Raw genomic sequence first — 26,098 nt, forward strand, 5'->3', positions numbered from 1 at the left:
AATAAGGGGGGAGAGGGATTTGGACCCCATCCCCACAAAAAGCATTAAGAATTAAAGGAAAGTTGCAAATGGACTAAACAAAAATAGTAAGATTCTATTGTTTCTGTAAGTATACCAGTTTTACACCACTGTAACTGTGATACTCCTGACTCATAACTGTGAAAATAAAAGGACAATTAGATCCTATAGACTCATAGACTCATAGACTTTAAGGTCAGAAGGGACCATATGGTCATCTAGTCTGACCTCCCGCATGATGCAGGCCACAAAAGCTGACCCACCCACAACAGAATATTCCAGCCTGCGAGCCCTGCCCTATGCTGCGGAGGAAGGCGAAAAACCTCCAGGGCCTCTGCCAATCTACCCTGGAGGAAAATTCCTTCCCGACCCCAAATATGGCGATCAGCAGTACCCCGAGCATACAGGCAAGATTCTACAGCCGGATCCTCATTTTACCCGCGATGGCACGTTAATGCCTAATTGACTAAAATCACGTTATCCCTTCAAACCATTCCCTCCATAAACTTATCAAGCCTAATCTTGAAGTCAGAAAGGTCTTTCGCCTCCACCGTTTCCCTCGGAAGGCTGTTCCAAAATTTCACCCCTCTGACGGTTAGAAACCTTCTTCTAATTTCAAGCCTAAACTTCCCCACGGCCAGTTTATATCCATTCGTTCTCGTGTCCACATTACTACTGAGCTGAAATAATTCCTCTCCCTCCTTGGTATTAATCCCTTTGATATATTTAAAGATAGCAATCATATCCCCCCTCAGCCTTCTTTTGGTTAGGCTAAACAAACCGAGCTCCTCGAGTCTCCTTTCATAGGAAAGGTTTTCCATTCCTCGGATCATCCTAGTGGCCCTTCTCTGTACCCGTTCCAGTTTGAGTTCATCCTTTTTAAACATAGGAGACCAGAACTGCACACAGTACTCCAAATGAGGTCTCACCAGCGCCTTGTATAACGGAAGCAGCACCTCCCTGTCCCTACTAGAAATACCTCGCCTGACGCATCCCAAAATCGCATTAGCTTTTTTCACAGCCACGTCACATTGCCGACTCATAGTCATCCTACGATCAACCAGGACTCCGAGGTCCTTCTCCTCCTCCGTCACTTCCAACCTATGCGCCCCTAACTTATAACTAAAATTCTTATTAGTCATCCCTAAATGCATCACCTTACACTTCTCACTATTAAATCTCATCCTATTATTTTTACTCCAATTTACAAGGTCATCCAAGTCTCCCTGCAGAATATCCCTATCCTTCTCCGAATTGGCAATACCTCCCAACTTTGTGTCATCCGCAAACTTTATCAGCCCACTCCTACATTCGGTTCCGAGGTCAGTAACGAATAGATTGAATAAAATCGGACCCAAAACCGAACCTTGAGGTACCCCACTGGTGACCTCCGTCCAACCCGACAGTTCACCTTTCAGTACTACCCGTTGCAGTCTCCCCTTTAACCAGTTTTTTATCCACCTCTGGAATTTAATATCGATCCCCATCTATACTTTCTCTGACATACGGGGAGTACCTTTGCAGTATGGCTTAGTGTTGCTGTTTTTAGAAGTAACTCTGAAACTGGTAGACAGCTGTATTAAACACTACCCTGAAAGGTACATTTGTGTCTGAAAATACATAAAAGATGAGATGAAACAAACTTAAAAGCTGATGAACTTTATGTACTAAAAGGTTTTTCCAGTTTGGTAAGTGGATTATAATGAAGTGTGGCACTGTGTTTCATACAACTTATTAGTCCAGTCCCACTGATTTACACTCTGAAGCGGTGTGATGATTCCATAATTGGCATATAGCCAAAACTAACATGCAGAAACAATTAAGAAATTATGTGGAAATCATTTTTGTTTTTGTTTTTTTTAATAGAGTGACTATTAGTTAGTTATCATAAAGGCCCAAATTAGAATAATTCAGTTATAGAACATTAAATGGATGCAACTGAAGTAAACTATTTTTTAAAAACACAAATGAAAAGATGAATGTATGTAAAAAGTCATCTCAAGCCGGATTCATTCTGTCACTACAGCCCCTTCGTGTGTGAAGAGCTTGTACGGCAAGCATAAAGCCTCTCTTGGGAATACCGCTGTTCCAGGAAACCACTATGTCCAGGTCTAGAGCTGGCTTCATCAGCTGTGCAGCTGCCTAAGGTGGAGGATGCATCCCAGGATATGTCAGTAGTAGAGTGGGTGTGAGAGTTGGGGCAAAGTGCCAAGGATACCTCGATGCCCAAGGAGGTGGAGGATGGATTTGTCCGATTGTGTTGAACTACACAGAGAGTTCCTTAATACAGAGTTTTAAGGGTGGGATTAGAGAGGTACCAAAGAGATGCATTTGTAACGCCGACAGACCCCGGTCGTCGGCGGGCAGGATCGAATTGAGGACCTCTGGAGTTGAGTGCATGAGCCTCTGCTGCATGAGCTAAAAGCCAACTGGTCGTTAGCTAAGGCTGTAGAGCAGACTCATTTTCTCTCTCTCTCTCTAAGTGGTCTCGGTGCCACTATATGGGACAGAACAGCACACCCAAGAGGTGTGCGGGCTACACATTCAGACAGGAAACCTATTTTACTCATTCACTGATGAACTACTATGCTCATTTTATTCCCCACTCTGCTGTGCTCATTCATTGGCTAAAAATCATTACACCTAAGTTCCTACTTATTATTTGACTACTTGGGCAGGATTTATCAGCTGCATACCAGTCCTGTAAGCGAGAACTTTTATAGTAATGGGACGTTGACTTATCAGAGATAATAAGACTGCCGAGAATTTGAGTTTGTCACTGGTGCTTTACCAGGTTGTAGGAATCTTTCTAGTGGGGGAGCCCAGCTACTGACGTTTATTCTGGTTTTATTAATTATCTTCATTAGCAGTCTGGAAACAGGAAGAAGAGTGCAAGCACTATTGTGGACAGGGAAATTATATGAAAGGATCTACAGAAATTAGAAACATGGACAGAAAATAATCAAATGAAGTTCAAGTTTGAAAAAAATGTAAGAAAATGCATCCAGGGAATAATCCACAAACATTTTTAATAATAGAGGGAAACTTGGCAAGCAGTAATGTTGAAGGAAACCTAGGGATAAGAGGACAAATTAGCCTTAATTATTCAGTGCAAGATGGCAGCACAAACTGTCAATAACATTTTGGGCTGCATATGCAGAGACATTATGATATAGAGCAGGATGGCATAATAGTCTTTTCTCTATGCAGTTCTGTTGAAAACACACCTGAAATACTACAGTCTGTTCAGGCACGTTCATTATGGGAAAGATATAAACAAATTGGAGGGAGTTCAGAGAAGTGGAGCAGAAGTGATTAGGAGCGGGAGACAGTGACTTATGAGGAAAGATTAAAAGAACTTCTTTATACAGGAGGGGTGGAAGCTATGGGGTGACAGAGGATAGGCAAGGGAGCAAGGGGAGCTACTGAGCTTCAGGGGACGGGCAGGAAGGAAGGCAGCCAGCTCCAGGCTGGGAAGGGGCACCCCAGCAATTCATACTAACATTCCTATGGCAGCTCCTCAGTGGGTGGTATTCTGTCCTTCATCCAACTCCTCGGTGACTGGCGCCCTGAGCACTGACACCCTTCTACCTCCCACCCGGGTGCAGGTACCCTGGCAGCCGGCGCATGTGCTCCTGCCACTATTCCAGAACCCATGGTGGCTGGGAGAGGAATGCTATTCCTACCTGCTCCCCAGTGGCTAGCCTGATCTCATGCGCTGTGGCAACTGCTCCAGCCCTTCCTCCAGGTCCTACTCTTGCCTCCATGAGATATGGGAGGGCAGGGTGAAAACATACATCAGCCCTCCTCCCCCAATATTTCCATTGTGGGGGTGCTAGTCACCCCGTCCTCCTTTGTTCTGCTTCCCCTCGCTTTATATATCTATAATTTGACTAACCTATGGCTACGCTACAGCTTATTCAGCAGAACTTATGTCGCTCAGGAGTGTGAATAAACCACCACCCCTGAGTGACATAAGTTACACCGACATAAGCACTGGTGTGGACAGCGCTATGTTGGTGGGAGAGCTTCTCCCGCCGACATAGCTTCTGCCACTCGAAGAGGTGGGTTATGCCTATGGGCGAGCTCTCTCCCGTCGGCATAGAGCATCTTCACCAGACGCACTGCATCGGTGCAGCTGCACTACAGCACTGCATGTGTAGACATGCCATAAATGACAACTAAAGTCAATATAAAATCTAGGTGTGCTTGCAGGGTGTCAAGTCCAAGGCCCCAATTCAGCAAGCTACTTAAGCAGATGTCTAATTTTAAGCATGTGAGTATTATTTAAAAGTGGTACATGAAGGTTTAACTATGAGTAATAGGATAAAATTAAGACAGGAAAATGTTAGGCCACATATAGAAGAAAATTTCCTGACAGTGACTATGTAATAGTCTCTCAAAGGAAATGGTGGAAGTTCCATTGCTTGAGACATTTAAAACTATGGCCCTGGTCCTGGATAGAGTTATGCACATTCTTAACTTTACATGTTGTCTCACTGATGTCAGTGGAACAACTCTCAGTGCATAATGTTAAGCACGCACAGAAGTCTTTACAGGGTCAGTATCTAAAACTTGACAATGCACTAAAAATGTACAGCAGCAATTAGTCTTGCATTGGTGGGTATTGACTAGATGACCTAACAATGATTTCCATTGTGGGTGACATAAATCAGGTGAGGTGATCATAATTAAAGATTATATAGTACTGCAGGACTTGCTGGATCCCCTAGCTGTTCAGTTCCAAGGAAAGGGAGGTTTAAAGATGCAGATTTTTCATAAAAGTCACAAAACATATTTCTGAGTTGTTAACTGGCCTCCACTGAAAGACACTTTGATTCTTAAGCAAGTTTCTGCTTGTGAATAAGTTATACTAATTTCTATGATTCACTTATGGTGTTATACATACACAAGTTTTAGAGTTCCAAGATCAGAGAAAATAAATACAGAGCTGTTGAAAGAAAGAAGCTCAGAAAGCAATGGCAGCAATTTCAAGAGGTTTATAGGAGACTTACAATTGAAAGACTCTTGTTTTAAACAAAAGATAGAAATCTGAAGCGCTTATCAAAAGGTCAGCACTTTATTACTAAATTATGTTGCACATGCAAATCTGAATGGTATGCTGAGCTTGGCTATATTTTGGGCTAATAATGCGTTATAATTTCTCGGTATTCTTATACGTCTACATTTACCTGAAATAGAATTCTGTGTAAAGTGTGAGTACTAGATTTATAGGAATGAGGTAGGAATTGGCATAAAGTCAACAGTTCTCCGTTTCAGTGTATCAATAATTTTGATTTTATATTATAGACCTTTTGCAGTAAAATTGTTAAGTTTCTAGCAGAAGGTAAAATGACTGCATGGTTGATCATCACTTCCATTACTTGCAAGTGCAGTATCTATAGCCCTGGTATTTTAACTTCAGGGAATATTTTTTATTTTCTATAATACTGCAAACAGTATGAAATCTGTCAAAAACAGATTATAGGTGGAAGTGGTGGCACTACGTATAGTTAAGGTTGCCCCGACACTTCCCATTATAAAACCTTGTTGGCAAAGTTGGAAGCAACTGAAAACCTTTAGCAGTTAGTCTGAAATTTTCCATACCAGATGTCTGCCTCAGGGTGAATTTTAAGTATCAGCTAAAACAGTTCAGCCATTTCTGAGAATGAGGTTAGGGGAAAATATGTTGTTTTGCCCATGGGAAAAAAATTCTTACAACTGTTTTGTTGAGAAGCACTAGCACCTACATGCTTTGGAGCAGAAACTTAAAATGTTGTGTCAGAGATGTGCCTTTTGATATCCCCATGAATTTTTGCCCAGATTTGGCCAAGTTGCAAGCTCTGAAAAAAAAAATCTCAGTTTGCACATGCTTTGTAGAAGTTTGTTAGAGCTTGGTAACTAAATTCTCTGAAGATTCCTTCTACACAGAGCATGCTCCAGCTAAGGGCTGCAGGAGCTGAGCAGAACTTTCCCTGTAATTGCTCCTCTTGGCTGCCAGGTGATGCTGACACAGAGTGGGAGACTCTCTCCTGTGTCCTTAATACTGGCAGTCAGGAAAAGGAGGAAGCTACCTAATTACAAAGCAGAGGAGTGAGGAGAACAGGGGCAGAAAAGGGTTGCAGGATCTAGAGGGTGGGGAGGTGGAACAGGAGGGGGAGGCTGGACAGAAGCAACGGAAGGGGAGTGGGAGGGAGGTGAAAGAGTAAATGGGAACGGGGGATGGGGGGAAAGGGCAGGAACTGCTGTGGGGGACAAGAGCTCAGGGATGGAATTGAGCAGGAAAGCAGCAAGCGCCGGGGGATAGGAGTAAAGTAGGAAAGGGCAGTAACTGGGGCATGGGTGTGTTGAGATGGATAGAAACAGAGAGCAAGAGGGAAGTAGGAGATGGGAAGTGATTGGGAATATAGGAGAGCGGGGGAGGAACTGAGGGGGGGGATAGGAGCTGGAGGGGTAGGAGTCAATGGTTGCAGGGTGGGTAGGAGGAGAGGGTGGGCTGGACATAAGCAGAGGTCAGACAAAGACATATTTGGGTAGGATGGGTCAGAAAGGTCTATACTGCTAGAGCACACTCCCCTCCACAACCTAGGAGTCCCGAGTCTCACCATTCATCTGCTGTCAGCAAACAGCTTTGAAAGCCACTGGCAAAGTGTGTCTCTCATCCCCCTCTAGTGCTTGGTACATATAGAGGTTAACAATCTACTACTGCTGCTATCAGTTACACCATTTGCTCAAGTGGTTGAAGTGTGTGCTGGGGATCTGAAGGTCCAAACCCTGCTGATGACCCACTTTAGGGAGTCTGTATGGTTCCACATGATAGAATTTTTTTTTCCAGTTTGTTTTACAAAAATGTGGGAAATTAAATCCTAAAAACTATACTAAAAGAAACTTAAGGTTATAAACTCAAGCACTCAAAAGTGAGGAAATGTCAGATCCTTAATTCAGCTCCCTTATGCATATGCATTGAGCATTACATGATCACATACTATTTTTTCCACAGGACCCCTGCCTCGTTCAGTGCACAGGATTGGCTTGCTCTGTGGATAAATCAGGGTTCTGCAGTGAATGATTCTGTCTATAGAATTTCTGCCTCTTTTTGCAGAAGTTGGAAGGTGTGTCATGAATGAGGCAGAGAATGCAGATAGAGAAAGGAGGGTCTCATGGTTAAAGAAGTTGAATGCCACCATGGAAAACTGGATTCTATCCCTGCCTCTGTCACAGAGTTCCTGTATGATGCTTGGTAAGTCACGTAAACCAAAGCGTTCAGAGTTAGTCACTGAGTATTCCTCATTTTCTGTGTGCCCAATGTGAAAGATCTGGCCTCTGAAACCCAGGTCTGCCCCTTTCGATCACTGCAGCTGAAGTTGATTGGTGCTATGCTCTGAACACATATAAAGTACTATAAAAATGCTAAGTATTCTGAAAAATCAGGCCCTCAGAGTCTTAAGCAGGGCACCCAAAATGATTAGACACATTTGAGAATTTTGGCTTCATCCCTTTGTGCCCCGCTTCTCCCTCTGTAAAAAGGGAATAATACTACTACCTAATCTCACAGGGGTATTGTGAAGATAAATTCATTAATGTTTCTCAAGCACTGAAATATGATGTCAAGAGCACCACAGAAATGCCCAGGAGGAAATTAATAATTATGTATGCAGCAAAGTGTTTGCAGTAAACACCTCCTAGGGCCAAAACACTAGATTTGAAGGATAAAACGAAATATTGAATAACTACCCTTTCACTGAGTGAGGCAGGGGGGTTGTGATTGTGTAATTAAAGACTGTATCATAATACATATGCATTGGGGGGGCAAATTAAGGTTGCCTGGGTACTGAAATGCATTCTGGTATTTCCTAATTTTTGAGTACTTGATTTTGCAACCTTAACATTTTTTTAACATAGGTGTTGTTTTTGATGCAATATACATAAACATCTCTATAAATTATCATTGTTACACTATGGTGCATTGTGAAGTTTAAAATCGCTTTCCTGCAACAGTATTTCATACTGTTTTATATGACTCTGAAGGTCAATTGTGTGTAATGACAATAGGTCAGATTTTGACCTCTAGATCTGTATACAGATTGCTTCCTCTACAGGAGAGAATGGGAGTCTATTGCATCAATAAGAACAGGAGTACTTGTGGCACCTTAGAGACTAACAAATTTATTTGAGCATAAGCTTTCGTGGACTACAGCTCACTTCTTCACCCACGAAAGCTTATGCTCAAATAAATTTGTTAGTCTCTAAGGTGCCACAAGTACTCCTGTTCTTTTTGCGGATACAGACTAACACGGCTGCTACTCTGAAATATTGCATCAATAGCACCTTTCTTGGATCTATGCAGAGCTCCCCATTAGTCCAGGGATCTGTGAATAGGAAGGAGCTGGAGATATGGATCATGATTCATAGACAGGACCGGCTCAAGCTTTTTTGCCGCCCCAGGCAAAAAAAAAAAAAAAAAGGCGGCCGGACTGCCGAAGCAAAAAAAAAAAAGAAAGAAAAAAAAAAAATGGCAGCCGCAGGGAGCACATGGAGGGCGGTCAAGGCGGCTCGCAGGGGGGTGAAGGGCAGCACCCGCCCGCTCCCTCCGCCCGTGGGCAGACAGGCGCTGCAGCCCGCTCGCAGCTGGGTGAGAGGGGCTCCCCCCTCCGGCCTTGGGGTGCCTCTCCCAGCTGGGCAGGCTCCGAGGGGGCCGACACAGGCAGCGCTGGCTGGGGTCTGCGACCTCCGCGCGGGGCCGGCATTGCAGCGGGGCTCGGCACAGTGCAAACGGCACTGGGATCAGTGGGGCCCGCCCCTCCGGTGCCCGCTGGGCCGCCGCAGAACCCTCCGTCCCTCCGGTGCCCGCCGGGCCGCTGCAGAACCCTCCGTCCCTCCAGTGCCCGCCGGGCCGCCGCAGAACCCTTCCTGCCACCACTGCCCACCGGGCCGCCGCAGAACCCTCCCTCCCTGCCTCCGCCAGCCGCCGCAGAACCCTCCCTCCCTCCCTGCGTCCGCTGCCCGCCAGGCCGCCGCAGAACCCTCCCTCCTTCCGGTGCCCGGGGGCTGCAGGAGGTGCTGGCTCAGCCGCTCCTTTAAAGGCGGCTCGGCCGGGCCGGGCTCAGAGCGGCGTGGGAGGTGGAGGCCGGTGCAGGCGCCAGGGAGTGGCGCATCCTGGGGAGCCCGGTGGCATGATGAGCGGCAGGGATCGCTAGTTCCTGCCCTCCCCGGACCGGGGTCCATTCCCCTGCAGGGCTGGGCTGGCCGCCCCAAGATTGGCCGGAATGCCACCTCTTACAATGTGCCGCCCCAGGCACGTGCTTTCTCGTCTGGTGCCTGGAGCCGGCCCTGTTCATAGAAATGGTAGCTGCACTACATAGGAGTTAAGGGCCCCAGCACTGTTGTGGAGGCACTAAGATTCCTGTGGAATCCCCTGCCTCTGTGGGGATCCAGGAAATTCCAGAGATGGCCACCGGTTTAATTGCCTGGAGCGAACCCTGTTTCCCAACCTCATCGCTCTGAACAAGATGAAGATTTAATAGATTTCAAGGCAAGAAGGGATTATTATGACCTCCTGCATAAAAGAGTATTCATTCACGCAGTAATTCCTGCATCAAGCCCAGAAGTTCTGGCTGAGCTACAGCATATTTGGTAGCAAGACACACAATCTTGATTTAAAAATGTCAGGTGATGGAGAATCCACCTCATCTCTCAATAAATTGTTTCAGTGATTAATTATCCTCTCTGTTAAAAGTTTTCATCCCTTTACCCACCTGCTAGTAATGCTCTCCCAAGTTTTGCAGAAGGGGACAATTGAGCTCAACATGTGAGACTGCAGCAGGCATTCCTGCTTTTAGCATGGGACATAATAGCTAAGAACACATTCCACCCCCTCTTACACATCACAGATTGTGCAATGCACATAATACATAATAATAGTACATAATAAAGTGAGTTTATGATACCTCTTCCTTACCAATTCCGTGTGTAAGTTAGGTTTGTCAAAGACGACTACTCACACTCATGTTCTGAAAAGACAATTTCTCAGCAACCCTAAAGAAAAGAACAGGGACCTGGGTCCCCTGATTTTTCTTTGCAGGGCCTATCTAATCAGTGCTACATACTGTGTCACAACTGCTTCAAAAAATTTAAGTGTATTCAAATTTCAATGCTATGCTTGTACTGAATTCCCGACTATTCTCAGTTGCTCTCACGCAATTTCCATAAATTACAACAATAAACATAGGTTTTTGTGAGAAGATCTATGTTAGCTGCTTAGACACAGATTATATATTGCCACCATTCAATATTTACATCTTCTACTTTCCTAAAATCTTGTAAGGGCAAGAAAAAGGGCTTTCAGATAATAACCACAAACAAGGGAAAAATTCAATTTGATCAAATCTGTTCTAAAATATCCTTTGGAATGGATATTTGAACCAATTCCATTAAAATGAATGGATACTTAAATACTGTAAAATAGATGCACTTTTTCAAACAATATATCACCCTGGAGAAATGAAAATACAAACTGAAAGTTTAGAAGTCATGTGGGTTACTGAATGATCATAAAAATTTGCTTCATCTATGGAGCTAAACTATTACATTCATATATTACAATCAAATTATAGCAATAACTCTTTAATCCTGCAATAGACATTGCAAAATTGAACATTTGTTCCCTATTCCTATGGTTGCATTGACTTTAATTAGGTAACTGGTTCAATTGTTTTGATCTTTTCAATTGGGAGTACATGTGATGGGTTGAACTACAATTAAGATGAGCTTTAAAAATAGGTGTACACATTTTATGGGGTGTGGAGATGAAGTTTGTCCCTTCTTGAGGAAGCAAAGAATATGAGCTATGCAATTCTGTAGCTGTGATGGATTTAAGACAAAGTTGTGAGAGATCTTCTTTTGTGTTTAATCAGTGATTGCTGACCTCTGTTTTCCACTATTGCTGGGAAGTGGTCAGTTAACCCTCATAATTAAGCAATAAGGCATGACAGAGTGCTGTCACCTTGCAAATGTAATGAGGCATAAGGAGAAATCCATGGACGTGCTTCAGATACTTTTAAATGGACCTGCGTTACAAGTTACACAAAATGAAATTAACTCAGCTAATCAGCCACTTGGGAGCCATGGCTTTGCCAAAAAACAGGGGGTTCTAATGAACTGAGGGCAGTCTATGCGTATGTAACATGAAAAATCCCTGGACAAACTGAATATTGAAAAAGGAATATAAAGAAAGAATGGCTTACTATATTTTATCATGTGACTGAATTGTGAATTAATACAGCAATCAGCTGCACTGTATGCATTAGCACACAAAATGTGGATGCCTCAAACACACTGTAGAAGCAGAGTTCCTTCAACCACCAGTATGTTAGTCAACAGCCTACTAAACCACACCACAGAGGGGTTATTAGAGAGAGTGAGATGCACTTTAGACCCATTTTAGCCCCTCTCAAGTACACCCCTTTGTGGGCAGCTTTCGCTACATTCATATCTCTCCAGGTGTAACCATGTAGTTCCGTGTTCACTGACGGATCTAACTGGGTTTGGCACCTGTAAGCAATTTTCCTCCAGGAATCTGAGACTACCAAGCTGATTAAAGGGGCTCAAAAACACCTTCAAAACAAAACATTATTTATTCACCCAAAAGGTATGCAGCCCACAGAGCAAAGTGTTTAAACAGTAAAGGTCTATACATATATTTCCTCCTTATTTAAACCTTAATCTTTCTTTGCCAGCTTTGGTGAGTTCTACTCAGAGTTTCTCCCACCCCAGAAATGGAAGTAACAGACTGTTGCTGCAGCATGCTCTCTGTATCCCTCTCTGTGTCCCAGAGGCCCACATTTTATCCAGTTCAAACATCTTGTCCTGATTTCCCCCTAAGCTCCTTCATTTGCTCTCTGGGCAGAACTGGTTTATTTCTTTTCCTAGCAATTTCTTTCCCCTCCCCTCCCCTGGAGTTGCCAGGGAGACTTCAATTGGAGGTGAAGCTTCCAAGGAATTCATGTGTATTGTCTTTAAAATATGGTGATTGAATTAAAGTCATGGTCTATGACTTAACCCTTTGAGTCCAGGTAGGCAGCAGTACAAAACTGAGCAAGTAAACCGAGGAGCACCTGATATCTATAAAAAATAATACAGATATTTCCCTCATTTCCCACAGTGGCTTATTGTTTTTAAATATGTAATTCATTAGCCATAATGTAATTTAAAAAAAAATTGGGGGAGAGAGAGGGTAGAGAGAAGAATTATAAAAAAATCATTCAGCAATAAAACATAGCTCTTAGAAGAAGAACAACAGAAAATGATTAGGTGCAGGAGATCAGGCAGAATGAAGGTTAGTAGCATAATGCTGAACACAATAATTGACTCATGAGCAGGGATCTGAAGGACAGTAAAGTTTCCTAGAAACAACTGGAGAAGGGATGCTGCTATTAGAGTACTTGAAGATGTTCAAGTAAGTGCATCTCTTAGAAGATAATTCTGAAAAACTATTACTGGTCAACCACTGTTCAATCTTTATCATAAAATAATTTCCTGCATGTGCTAATAAGCATGCTTTGCTTGTCTGTTTATACTCTTTGCTCCTTTCTCATGCCTTTCAGTCACAAGATATTGCAGCCTCTTCTTAAATGAACAATTAAAATAGAGGAATTGGCAGGCATTCTTACTAAAATTCTGATCTAAAAATGGTTTTGCTTCCCAAAATAAATTGAGACTAGAATACCACAAGTCAGTGTGGCCATTTGGGCTAGCAAAAGCATTATTTGTTTCTAGTGCACTAATTTATAAAAAAGTTATAGGCAATTTTGTTCTGTTGCATTAAAACATTCATGTAATTGAATTCACTGCACAGACCTACTGTATTTGAATGACTTCCAGCTGCCCTACATACACTACAGCACAGGAGTACCTGAATGATGATACTGCAGAAGAATGGGAATATGAGAGATCATTTATAGTTCCCAAGGCTCTCTAAAGCATTTGAACATTTGTGAGATCCTGTCATTTTAATTCATCTGTTTGCCACTGCATATCTTCTGAGTAATATCATTAAAATACCACTGACAGTAGCAGTCTCTTTCAAGAATCTGAGGTTACCACTGCATAAGTATTTTCCTATGGTTACACCATTATTAACAGGATAGAAAATCTAAGTATTATTTCTAAATGGAGTGATGTCTTTTATTGGAGTTTTTGATTTTAGATGCTAGTACATATTAAATAAAAAGTAGTTATTAATTTTCCCCAATAGTCCATCATTAAAATTCCACTGTATCAGAGAAAATAAGCAGCTATAATTTTTGTAATTTCAAGCAGCATTGTTAAGAGTGGTATTTGCATGCATAGTATATGATGCACACACTATCACCAAGTCTCTTTCATTTCTAAATCCACATGGTAAAGTGGATGAATAAATGATTGAATGCTTAGGTGAAAATATACAATTATATTTAGAAAACAAGTTACAGTACAAGTCTGTGAAACAAATACATATAATAAATAAATATCTATTTATAAATAATCTTTTATATCATAAGCAAGACACAAGAAGTAATTCTTCCACTTTACTCAGTACTGATAAGGCCTCAGCTGGATTTGTGTGTCCAGTTCTGGGCACCACACTTCAGAAAAGATGTGAACAAATTGGCGGAAGTCCAGAGGAGAGCAAGAAAAACAATTAAAGGTCTAGAAAACATGACCTATGAGGAAAAATTGAAAAAAATTGGGCGTGGTTAGTCTGGAGAAGAGAAGACTGAGGGGGGACATGACAACAGTGTTCAAGTACATAAAAGGACAAGAAGTAAAGGGCTTAAATTGCAGCAAGGGAGATTTAGATTAGACATTAAGAAAAACTTCCTGTCAGGGTAGTTAAGCACTGGAACAAATTACCAAGGGAGGTTGTGGAATCTCCATCACTGGAGGTTTTTAAGAATAGGTTAGACAAACATCTGTTAGGAATGGACTAGATAATACTTAGTCCTGCACCTGTCAAGATCCCTTCCAGTCCTACATTTCTACGATTCAGTGATTCTATGCCTGCCAAGATTTTCAGAAATGGATTAATAAAATGTAGAATTAGGAACTTGATTGTAACACTAATAACTGCCTGATTTTCAAAGGTGCAGAGCACTCTTTTCTCTTTAAATCTTAGTCACCGATTAATTTAAAACTGTAGTCCTAGCCTATTAAAATAAAGGTTTAAAACCGTACTTTCACTATCAGACTAGGCAAGCACAAAGTTTGAAGGAATCTTACAAACTGCAGTTTAAATTGTTCCCTTTAGAAAAAAGTTACAGCTCAGTTCTTTTGATCTGTGCCCACACAGTATCATACAGTTCTTTTGATCTGTGCCCACACAGTATCATACAGCAAAGTAACATTACAGTTTTCAATATCATCCATTTCTGTAATAAACACCTGTTTTGACAATTGGAAGAACTGTTTGCCATATGTCTACCTCCAACCTGAGGTTTTTTTCCTTTACAAAAAAAACTCAGGTTTTTTATTGGTTACAAAGCAAGCAAGCGAGTTATGCTACAGCATATAGAAAACCTGAAACTATAAAATACAAAATATCCAGTCCATCTCTCTTCTGCATTATAAATGTTACATGAGCCAGTTCCCAGATGAATTAAAATGAGCATCTGGGTATATTATAAATGAAAAGCTGTATAGTAATTGTACTGCTTAGTTACAACTATAGTCTAGGTGATGGGCTATAGAACTAGCAGAGAAAATATTAGGCTGCAATAGCGGAATGAATGCAAGTGAACTGAACAAGAAAGAGTGTAAAAGGAATCCTGGATCTAGCTTTCAGCTAGAGTTAAAATGAAGCACAAGCAGCAAATGGGGCAAGATTAGAAATTTGACTTAAGTGCACTGAACCTATGATAATTAGAGATTTTTTTTGGAAACAGAGGAATAGAATTAAAATGAAAAATTCAAAATATTTTGTATATCATAATGCGAGTATTTTACAAATGACAACAATTTTATTTGAATAGGAGTACTTGTGGCACCTTAGAGACTAACGAATTTAATTCGTTAGTCTCTAAGGTGCCACAAGTACTCCTGTTCTTTTTGCGGATACAGACTAACACAGCTGCTACTCTGAAACCTGAATTTTATTTGATTAGCACTTAGCAAAACCAACTACAAAAATACTATTTTTCAACAAATTGTAAAAAAAAAAAAAAAAAAAAAGTTTCAAAACCACCTAATGTGTGTTCTAAAAACATTTTAAATTGATTTTTGTTTATGGATTTTGAGTTATATTTTGAAATCAGTTTACCACAGAGGGTACTTCTCTGTTGGTGATTTCCTTGATTTAAATTTTCAAAATGACATGCACCACACGGGGAGCACACAAACTTCAATGCATTTGCACTAACCCTGACTTACTCACATACAGATATTTATATGCAAATTAGGGTTTGCACGAAAGCCCAGGATTTTGGTTATGTGCATGTTGTACATATGCAGCTGAATGTCAATTTTGCAAATGTGGCCGATGGTGTCGTCTTATAATCCATTTCATTTTCAGACAGACCAAGATATTTGTTAACACCGTGGCTTTCATTTAACCTACATCTCCACTTTCTAAAATATAACCTTGCCCAAATTCCTTCTCATGATATTCCTTCCATAAGGCATTTCTTTTATCTTTTCTGAAATATTCTTTTCCGAATAATGGTGTGTCTGTAGTTCAGTGAATATACATATCTACTGCCTAGAGTAATAATTCCATTACAATTTCCTGTTCTCACTATTGGTCACCTATTGTACTATTAAACAAAATCTGTATCTAGACTGATTTTTTACATATTAGCTTGCTAAAGTAAATGGAAGTCACTTGTGAGAGATCAGAGGCACTGTCAATGCAGAATGGCTTTCTGTCTTTCTTTTTTCCACCTTATACATTAACTAGCACTGTGACTCAGCAAGAGATCTACAGTTGCTTCGTGTTGAAGGCTGAGCTTAACTCAAAAGCACTCTCTGCTAGGAAAACTGGTGGTGGTTGTTTTTATGCTACTTTCTTAGTTCAGCCTTAGACAGAATAAGGAAACTCTACTAGAGCAGCTTGCTTACTTTTCTGCTTATAGTTAAGGTGTTGCAAAGCCAGTCAATACGAAATAGGGAATGAAAGCTTAGTAATCAGAGCAAAAAATTGGGAGTCAGGGGCATTCTGGATTCTGTTCCAGCTGGGCAACTGACTTATTCTGTGTCCTTGAATATGTTCTTTGATTTCCTTCTACCTCATTAAGATAGGTGGGGATTGAATAAAAAGCAAAACTTATTTGAAAAACTAATGCTGAGCAGAAGTTTCGTTGATACATATCTCTCTCTCTCTCTCACACACACACACACACACACACACACACACACACACACACACACACACACACACACACACTTAATAGTATCTTACTCCAAAAAATTCTGCACATAACACAATGTAAACATCCAACATCCACTCAATATTTTTGTAGGCTTCCATCTCCCTTTCATAATCTTACTATGAACATTTTAGAAAAAAAGAACAAAAGAGGCATGGAAAATTGTTACATAACTTCTTATTTAGTAATTTTGATACATCACAACTGACCACACCATTTTCAAAAAATATATATGAAAATATCCAGAAACATAATGTTTTAAATGTACTTAAAATATTTATGTTGATTTGAAACAGTTGACCATTTTTACACTGATTCTTCATTTTATGCACAGGAAATATCTCTGAAATCAGTAAATCCTTAAAACAAGTGAAAATATTTTAATATTTAGAGAGAACTATAATTCTCTCTACACCAGACAAAAATTTATCCCATGAAAAATACAGTGCCTCTTTGCATAACTTTATTTTAGCACAGCTTTTGATAATTATAAAATATGCTATTATAAGGTGAGTAATTAAAGTGAAGCTTTGTACATTGAGGGCCAAGACTCAGCAAGTTGTTTTATATCAGACTCAGTGTTACACCACAAAGTCTGATAAAGGAAGTGGTTCACACTACAGCATTAGAAATGAATCTCAAATCACATGTGCAATACCTGCAGTGTATTCAGGAAGCTAGCAGCACCACAGGACTACAGCAAAATGGCAAGTTAACCACATCAACATCAGATGCTGCAACAATCTGCAGATGAAATTTACATAGTACAAGTTACCAGAGATTCAAAATAGGTAAATCACCAAATATGTTGGGATTTATTGTGGGCACAAAGGGGAGAGAGGAGGACATATTCCCACAGATGCCAGGAATCTGTGATTGTGCCTTCCCAAATTCACATGGTTCTGTGTAGTTACACACCAATGGAAGCCGGGGTAAAATGCTACAATTTAACCTTAAATAGCTAATTAGGCAGGATGTTGTTAAGAGTAAAATATGTGCCCCGATACCATCATAAATAATAATTACACACAAAAAACATTAAAAGAACATTGTTAAGGTTCCAAAATTGGGCACTCAAAAGTTAGGGAATGCCCGAATTAAGGCTGTCTTTGCCTACACTCTGGGGATGAATCAGTGCTGTGTAGTGAAGGAGGCTGTTGTCTGTAAGACGTCCAGCTTTCACTTGTTGCACAAATTGAAATAGGTAGTGAATGAGTGAACATACTAATATTCTTTCCTCTTCTTTGGCGTGTGATTATCAAGGAAACTTCTACTCAAGACGCAGGGTTAGGACTATAGGAAGAGAAAGGAGGGTTTCATGGTTAAGGTATTTGAATGCTGCTTGGACATCTGGATTCTATCCCTGCCTTGGCCACTGAATTCCTGTGTGATGTAAGTAAATTACTTCAACTTTTCACAGGTGGTCACTAATTGTGCATTCTGCATTTTCTGGTCATCCAACTTGATACCTTGTGGCCTGATTTGCAGAAGCGCTGAGCACTGAACTGCAACTGAAGTCAATGGGAGCAGTGCCCTGAACATGTATAGCGCTATAGAATGTTTCAGTCAGTTCCTTTGACTGAGCAGAAAGAAAAGTGTAAGATGATAAACCTAAAATCAAAAATGGGTCAGAGAGAAGAAAAAACAAACCTGAATGGAAAAAAGTAAAAAATAAAATAAAGTTGTAACCTTGAAACTCAGAGTGGAGATTGGGCAGGCAGGCAAATGAGAATTTTGTAAGATGACATCTTCAAAAAAGCAGTATCACAGGTACATAATTTCCCCTTTTTAAAAAAATAGCATATGTTTGGGACTCTCACATCTGAAGAGTAAAAAGATGATGGGATGTCTCAAAAGAAAAATGAAAGTGAAGCTTTCCTAAGGTTATGTGAAATGCCTGAGCCTCTTGAAGAGCAACATGAGTATATTTTACCTGTTCTGTTCAGGGCAGGGACCCTGCCTTCTGTTCTGGAATGTGCCTAGAACATTGTTATGCTGCGGGCTGCTGGACAACAAATGAAAAGTAATAATAAGCTACAAGGACACTGAAGTGAGAGATGGAAACTGGCAGACCAGCTGCAGAAGCAGCATAACAAGTACTACTGCACTGGAGTGGAGGGGTAACATGGAGTCTAGCTAGCGCCCCCACCCCCACAGCACCCTCTGGACTCAGAATTGTGGAAGAGAGATCAATACACTCTAGGGGCACTAGGACCCATGCAATGATCCCCATCCTCCACCACGTGAGCTAGGAGAAAGAATTTAACTGCAGGGATTGAATTAATAGGAGCAGCTGCACAAGCAGGTTAAGCGTGGACTTGCAGACAAAAAAATATCCAGTAAAAACTGTAGAAAATATTATTACTGTTCTATGCTGATTGGTTATGTGCTTCAGCCCCTTCCCAGCTGCTGTCTCATAGTCTCTTCATCTCAGCCTCACTCCACATCTGTCCCTCTGACATTTCTGCCCTGCTCTGTCCTGCTCACCCCCTCCCTTCCCTTCCCTTCCCTTCCCATCCCATCCCATTTAGCTAATCCCCTCCTAACTAAAGCTACCCCCAGAAAATTATGGAACTAACATCACATTTGTTGACATTACATTGGATGCTCTGCTTAGATATTACATCCCTTTCTCCCTGGTCTGCTCTGTCTATTTAGACACTGCTCTACAGCCAAAATGCTTCTGAAATAAACGTAGTCAAACTTTACTAATTCTGGGTCACTGAGAACGAAAATGATGCTTAAAATTGTTGATTGGCTCTAGTTTTCAAGATATGCTATTGGGTCAGTATATACAACCCTTGACTTGGGAATGGCGGAGGATAAGTGAGTTATAAAGGGAAGGGATTTCAATTTAAAACCAGAAATGACTAAAATACATCTTTGACTGGATCTATGAATAAATCTATGACTGGGTTTGGACAGTACTTGCTTTTTAGGCAAAACAATGAATGATGCAATCTGAAGCTGGTATTGCATCATACATGATATGAATTGCATCATGTTATTCCTAGAAGTCATGGATGATGCAATCATAACGAAGCTTACATCACTCTGCTGAACAAATTGCCCTATATCAGCTCTAGAAATCATACAGTGTCGTGCTCTCTTATTTGTCAGTGTTTGATTTTGCAAAGGGACACATTTCTGTTTAGCCAAAGTGAGCAGAGATGCCTCGTACTTGTGTGAACAGTGCAGATAACTTCTGCTATGTTTGTGGTGAAGTGACTTTTGCATCACAAAAGTGCAGTATAACCACTATGGTTAAGAAAGCCTATCACCTTTATTTTGGCTGCAAAATTGGAGATCAGGACAAGAGGTGGGCCCCACACATATGCTGCAACACTTGTGCAACAAATCTTCGCCAGTGGTTGAACAGGAAAAGGAAATCTATGCCTTTTGCAGTGCCAATGATTTGGAGAGAGCGAACAGATCATACCAGCAATTGTTACTTGTGCATGGTGCCTCCAGTTGGGAAAGGTGTCTCAAAGAAGAAAAAGTGGACTGTGCATTATCCAAACATTCCATCAGCTATACGCCCGGTACCCCACGGAGAAGGACTGCCGGTTCCTGATGCACCAGAATCATTCTCACTTGAGTCAGACGAGGAAGAGGAAGAGGATGAAACTTCTGGTCCTGAACCATCAATGTCACAGGACCCACATTTTCTCCCATCCTCCTCCTCTGAACCACACCTCATAACACAAGGTGAACTGAATGACCTTGTCAGGGATTTGGAACTACCCAAGAGTAAGGCAGAGGTGTTGGGCTCCAGACTACAGCAGTGGAATCTCCTGGCAGGTGATGTTAGGGTTTCCATGTTCCGTGACCGTCAAAAGGATCTTGTCCCATTCTTCTTCATGGAAGGTGATCTTGTAGCCTGCAACAACATCGATGGTGTGATGGCAGCCCTCAACATCGTTCACGATCCAGATGAGTGGAGACTGTTCATTGATTCATCGAAGACGAGTCTTAAAGCTGTTTTACTGCATAATGGCAATGTTTTGCCATCAATTCCAGTTGGTCATGCAGTCCATATGAAGGAAACCTATGACAACATGAAACAACTTTTGAGGTGCATAAACTATGACCAACCTCAGTGGCAGCTTTGTGGCGATTTGAAGGTTGTTGCTCTCTTGCTTGGTCTGCAGACTGGATACACAAAGTACTGCTGTTTTCTCTGCGAATGGGATAGTGGTGCAAGAGATTCCCACTACATCAAGAAAGATTGGCCACTCCGACAGTCATTGGAGCCTGGGAGGAAAAGTGTTCAGCATCCACCACTTGTTGAATCAAGGAAGATTTTGTTACCACCCTTACACATCAAGCTGGGTCTGATGAAGAACTTTGTCAAGGCCATTGACAAAACACAAGCAGCTTTCAAGTACCTCCGTGGAAAATTTCCAAGGTTAAGTGAAGCTAAGAGAAAGGAAGGTGTCTTTGTTGGTCCTCAGATTCGTGAACTTCTTCGAGATGATGCATTTGACCATGCACTGCGTGGCAAGGAAAAGACGGCATGGAAAGCCTTCCAGTTAGTGGCAATAAATTTTCTCGGAAACAACAAGGCAGACAACTACAGGTTGTTGGTGGAAAACCTGCTCAAGGCATACAAAAGCCTTGGTTGCAACATGTCACTAAAGATACATTTTTTGCACTCTCATCTAGATTTTTTTCCACCGAACTGCGGAGCAGTGAGCAACGAGCACGGCGAGCGATTTCACCAGGACATTGCAACAATGGAGAAACGCTATCAGGGTAAATGGAGCCCATCAGTTCTTGCAGACTATTGCTGGACAGTGACAAGAGATGCTCCATTTAATGAATACAAGAGACAAGCCAAGAAGCGCCGAGTAGACACTGAATAGGACTAAACTATGTACAGAATAGTTTTTTGCCTTTTGTTTCATAATAAATTTTATTTATATAACCCTTTTGCTGATTTTTAAAGTGTTACATAAACAGGACAGGTGAAATATTATCACGTAAAGCAACCATAAACACATGAAAAGACCTAGGTTTACAATTTATGATTAAAACTCTATCTACACAATATACATAGACATAAAATGTAAAAACTTAAATATCTTAGAAACAGTAGCCAATCAGTTGTTTTAATTGTCATATTTGAATTCAGCACATCAAAATACATAATAAATAGCACATTTTATCTCTGAAGCAGACGACTTCTCAAAAATTGTAGACCAGTGTTATAAACCCTTCAGAGCAGGGATTGTCTACTGCTCTGTGTTTGTGCAGTGCCAACGCAATGGGGCTCTGATCTTGGTTGTTCTCTAGGCACTACTGTAATAAACATGATTAATAATAATAAGCAGCAAGGATGAGCTCGGAATAAAAACTGAACTCAGTCTGTGAGTTTAAACCATAGTGGTGCAGAAACGACCTCAGATTACACTGGTCTACAATTTTTGAGAAGTCGTCTGCTTCAGAGATAAAATGTGCTATTTATTATGTATTTTGATGTGCTGAATTCAAATATGACAATTAAAACAACTGATTGGCTACTGTTTCTAAGGTGGAGAGGATTTAAAGCTTCAGAAAATGATGGCACATTTTAGCACTAGGTTACTAGGACCTGACCTGCACTGAAATCACTGAGAAGTCTTGAAAATAAAGTTCAGTATGAGATTTTTTTTTAAAATTTCATTAAAGCACTAGCAGGTTTTTAGATTTGCTTGTTGTGAAAGCATCAGTGTTTTTCCACTTTTCTAGTCATTAACAGCTTCAGTTTGTGGTTCCCTATGGCACTGAAGCTGCTAAAATTGTCACTGACTCCTTGCTAGTTTTAAAACCAAGAGACTGCATCAGCTAGAATTTTTTTCTGGAATATAGCACCAGAATGAGCCTGCTCCATTAGTATTGTACACCTAACATTTATTCCCAAGCATTCAGTTTCACTGTGCAGTTTGCTATGCAGTTCACACACATTCATAGCAGCAACAGAACACTTTTTCCCTCCAATAACTTGTAAATGACCTACTGTAAAGTGCCTTGCCTTTAATTAATCTTTTCTCTACTTATGCTAAACTTTGCTTTTTTTTCTTTTTTCTTTTTATGGTGCAGCTGTTGCCATTTCTGGCTCCCTTTCCCATCAGTCTCCTAAGGTTTCAGCTACTGCAGCCAGTTAGGGGCAGGAAATAACTGTAGCCATTACCCCACTCAGCACTGTTGCCTGCCAGGGAGGAAGGGTGGAGGGATCCTTCCTATTCCTATAAAAAAATTGAAATCCGGTGGCACTTTCAAAACCAGGGATGATCAGTAACATTTTTATTTTGCAGTTGTAAACCATGGCATATCAACTGTATGGAAATACCACACTGGGAACAGGTGAGCCTGTACAAGCTCTCAAGCCCTCAGCAGACCTCCCCTCAGCTTGCCCTTAAACCACTATTTCAGTGTGACAAGGCTGTAAATTCAGATTGGCACAATAGGTCAGAAGCAGACTCGATTTCAGGGATCCTCTGAATACATACAGATTCTGAGATAAGGTATGGACATTTGTATAGAACAATGTTGAATTCAGAAAGGTCACTGACCTTGTGAAAGCTGTTAAAATGAAAACTGCAGCCTGTGATGGAAAAATACTGGCTCCAACACTGCAGAATGAATAGGAGAATGCAGAGGAGTACAGGAAAGGATTGTGTATATAATTTATTCTAGAGATGGGGGTGAAGAAAAAAGTAATCCTTGCTAGCAAACATCACACAATGGTAGTACAAAGAAATCTCTTTTATTTAGCATGGACAAAAATATTGCTTTTTAAGTGACAAAACACTTTCACTCTCTTGTTCATCAAAATAATCTAATAAACTATTCTTATAACAAAGTTCTCTTTTTAGTTTTGCTAACTAAGCAAAGTCTAAGAATTTTCTAGCATTTCATTCTGCTTGTTTGGTATGCTTCTCACCTTCTAGCCTAGAATTCCTAGTTTTAATAAAAGAAAGGCATTGTGACAGAAGCATCACTAGGAAGCATGGAAATTTCAAAAGACTACTACACTGAGGTGTACCCAATGCTACAGCATGTAGAATATTCATGGGACTTATATATCAATACGTGTTATATGTATCTTTGTATTTCTGGCTTGTTAGCTGGGTTTCTTGTGGAATCTGCAATTGGCAGGAGGGAAGGGGGAATTAATGCAAAGTTTCCAAAGCCAGTTATAAAGATACTAGAGTTGAGCGATTTTTTCCCCAGTGAATAAAAATTTAGCTGAAAAAAAAAATCAGCAAATAGTTTTGGTTGAAGAAAGAAAAAAAAAAGATTTGGGAAATGTCAAAACAGTTATGACATTTTGTTTCAAAACTACATTTTTCAAATGCAATGATTCAAATTGACATTTTGTTTAGAAAATGCTGACATTTCATTTTGAAATGTAGTTTCGAGTTGATATTCAAATCATTTAGTTCTACTGAATGAATTTTTTTCAGTTTTTCCTTTGTCAAGAATACCACAAATATTTTATCTCTGATCTAAATGAAAATTTGTTTACTGGATTTTTTTTGGTTTGGTATTCACAAAGCTCTAGCAGACACCCAGCCTTTGAAATTTCACTCCCTGGGGAGTGGGAGCATTTACTGGTTTTACCTGTTTTAGGAAGCAAGGGGAAAACAAAGGTTCACAACTGTATAAAATGTCCACCTGAACAGTCTTGTGGCATTTCTCATTATGATCCAAAACTGACATGAAATTGTAACCTAGAGGGCAAACCCTGCTAGCTGGGTTTGAAGGACTTTGAGGCCTACCAGATTCCCCACGTGGAAGACAGTTTGTCTTATGATATGTTTTCTCTGTAATGCTTTTGTCCTAAAATAAATGTACTGTGCTCTGTGAAAGCTGGTTGGTCACTAGTGCACATTCTCATAGGCCTTTGTGAGAGAGAGCAAAACTGCGAAGTCAGGGCTAAGGTCAGACCTGCTGGGATAAACACAATGAAGCACAGGGGGACTGGTCCCTCCCCATGAGAGGTGATGGCAAAGACTGAGACCTGACTGAGAGCCCCGGAACTGTGACAGACGCATCTTCATTTCTCTTTCATTTCTATTCAAAAGCATGGAACCCAGAGAAATAAGTTTTAAATAGCATATGGCAAGACAATCGGTCAACTGCCGAAATCTGAAATATATACTACATGTAGCCTGAAAAGAGGAAAGGCAGCAGACTTTCTGGACAGGGAAACTATAAAGTAATTCTGCCAAAAGAATATCATGCATCTGGCCTGATGCTAAATTACTGCAGAATACCTTTGCCTTCCAGAAGAACTGCATCTGTCCTCCAGCAAATTGGCAGGCTGGCATGCTAAGATGATTCTGCATCATTTTATGGCAAAAAGATTACCCTGGGTGTATTGCATAGGCAGATTTGTAATTCCCTTGAGTAGCTTGTGGATAGGAAGCTTGATCTTTTGGTCCAGTCTGTTATCCCCCATTCTAATGGGCAATATGGCAATAAAGAACCATCCATAAACTGGAGTTGAGAATCCCCAAATCCCAGGTTTTGGATGGTCAAAATTCTTTCAGGAGTTCAGAACCTTCAGAAGTTGCCACCAAGATAATTTTTTTTCCTCAGTGGAAGCCTATTGAGGAGACGGCTTGGAGGCTTTATATGCAAACCTATACCAAAGATGATATATCTCTATAAGCTGTTCACTGAGGTGCACGTAAAATACCGTATATACTTGTTCATTAGCCCGTTCATTTATAAGCCGACCCCCCAAGATGGTAAGGTAAAAATAGCAAAAACAGTATGACCCTTTCATAAGCTGACCCTATATTTCAGGGGTTGGCAAACTTTGGCTCCCGGCCTGTTAGGGTAAGCCTCTAGCGGGCCTGGACGTTTTGTTTACCTGGAGCGTTCACAGGCACAGAGCCCCTCAGCTCCCAGTGGCTGCAGTTTGCCGTTCCCAGCCAATGGCCACTTCCCGCAGCTCCCATTGGCTGGGAACACCGAACTGCGGCCACAGGGAGCTGAGGGGCTCCGTGCCTGCAGACGCTCCAGGTAAACAAAATGACAATGTATTAGATATTCAATTCAGTGATTCCATAGGGTTTAAAATCATCACATTTTGGTGTAGACCCATTTATAAGCCGATCCCTGCTCTTTGATGTGTCATTTTTTAACCAAAAATATTCAGCTTATGAATGAGTATACAGTACTGTACAGTATCCAGTGGCCAGTTTAAGCAAAGCAAGCATGTAATTATGCTGGGGGCCATTTCCTCGGGTCAAGAGTGTTCCCTTAGCTTATCACAGAATCATAGAAATGTAGGGCTGGAAAGTCATCCATTCAAGCCCCTGCGCTAAGGCCCAAGTAAACCCAGACTATCCCAGACAGGTGTTTGTCCAATCTGTTATTAAAAACCTCCAAAGATGGGAATTTCACAACCTCCCTTGGAAGCCTTTTCCAGAGCTCAACTACCCTTATAGTTAGAAAAATCTTCCTAATATATAACCTAAATCTCCCTTGCTGCAGATCAAACCCATTACTTCTTGTTACACCATCAGTGGACATGGAGAACAATTGATATAGTTCCACTTTGGGACAGTTCTCTGGAATTTAGACAAACTAAAAAGAAAATGGAGCATGGAAATGAAAATCCTGAGACCTCACATTCAGGGCTTGTCTACACAAGTTTGTGGCAAGGCAGGGTGTAAATCTACCCTGCA

General features: G+C 41.0%; 1 protein-coding gene and 1 pseudogene across 1 annotated transcript in view; one reads left to right on the forward strand and one right to left on the reverse strand.

Annotated features, from left to right (window-relative positions):
• NR3C2 (nuclear receptor subfamily 3 group C member 2) overlaps window positions 1–26,098 on the reverse strand; it is a 273,186-nt gene that overhangs the window by 74,068 nt on the left and 173,020 nt on the right. The window lies entirely within an intron of this gene.
• On the forward strand, window positions 22,721–23,040 carry LOC135879542 (transcription initiation factor IIA subunit 2-like; annotated as a pseudogene).

The sequence above is a fragment of the Emys orbicularis genome, chromosome 5 (assembly GCF_028017835.1).
Source record: "Emys orbicularis isolate rEmyOrb1 chromosome 5, rEmyOrb1.hap1, whole genome shotgun sequence".
Taxonomy (NCBI): domain Eukaryota; kingdom Metazoa; phylum Chordata; order Testudines; family Emydidae; genus Emys; species Emys orbicularis.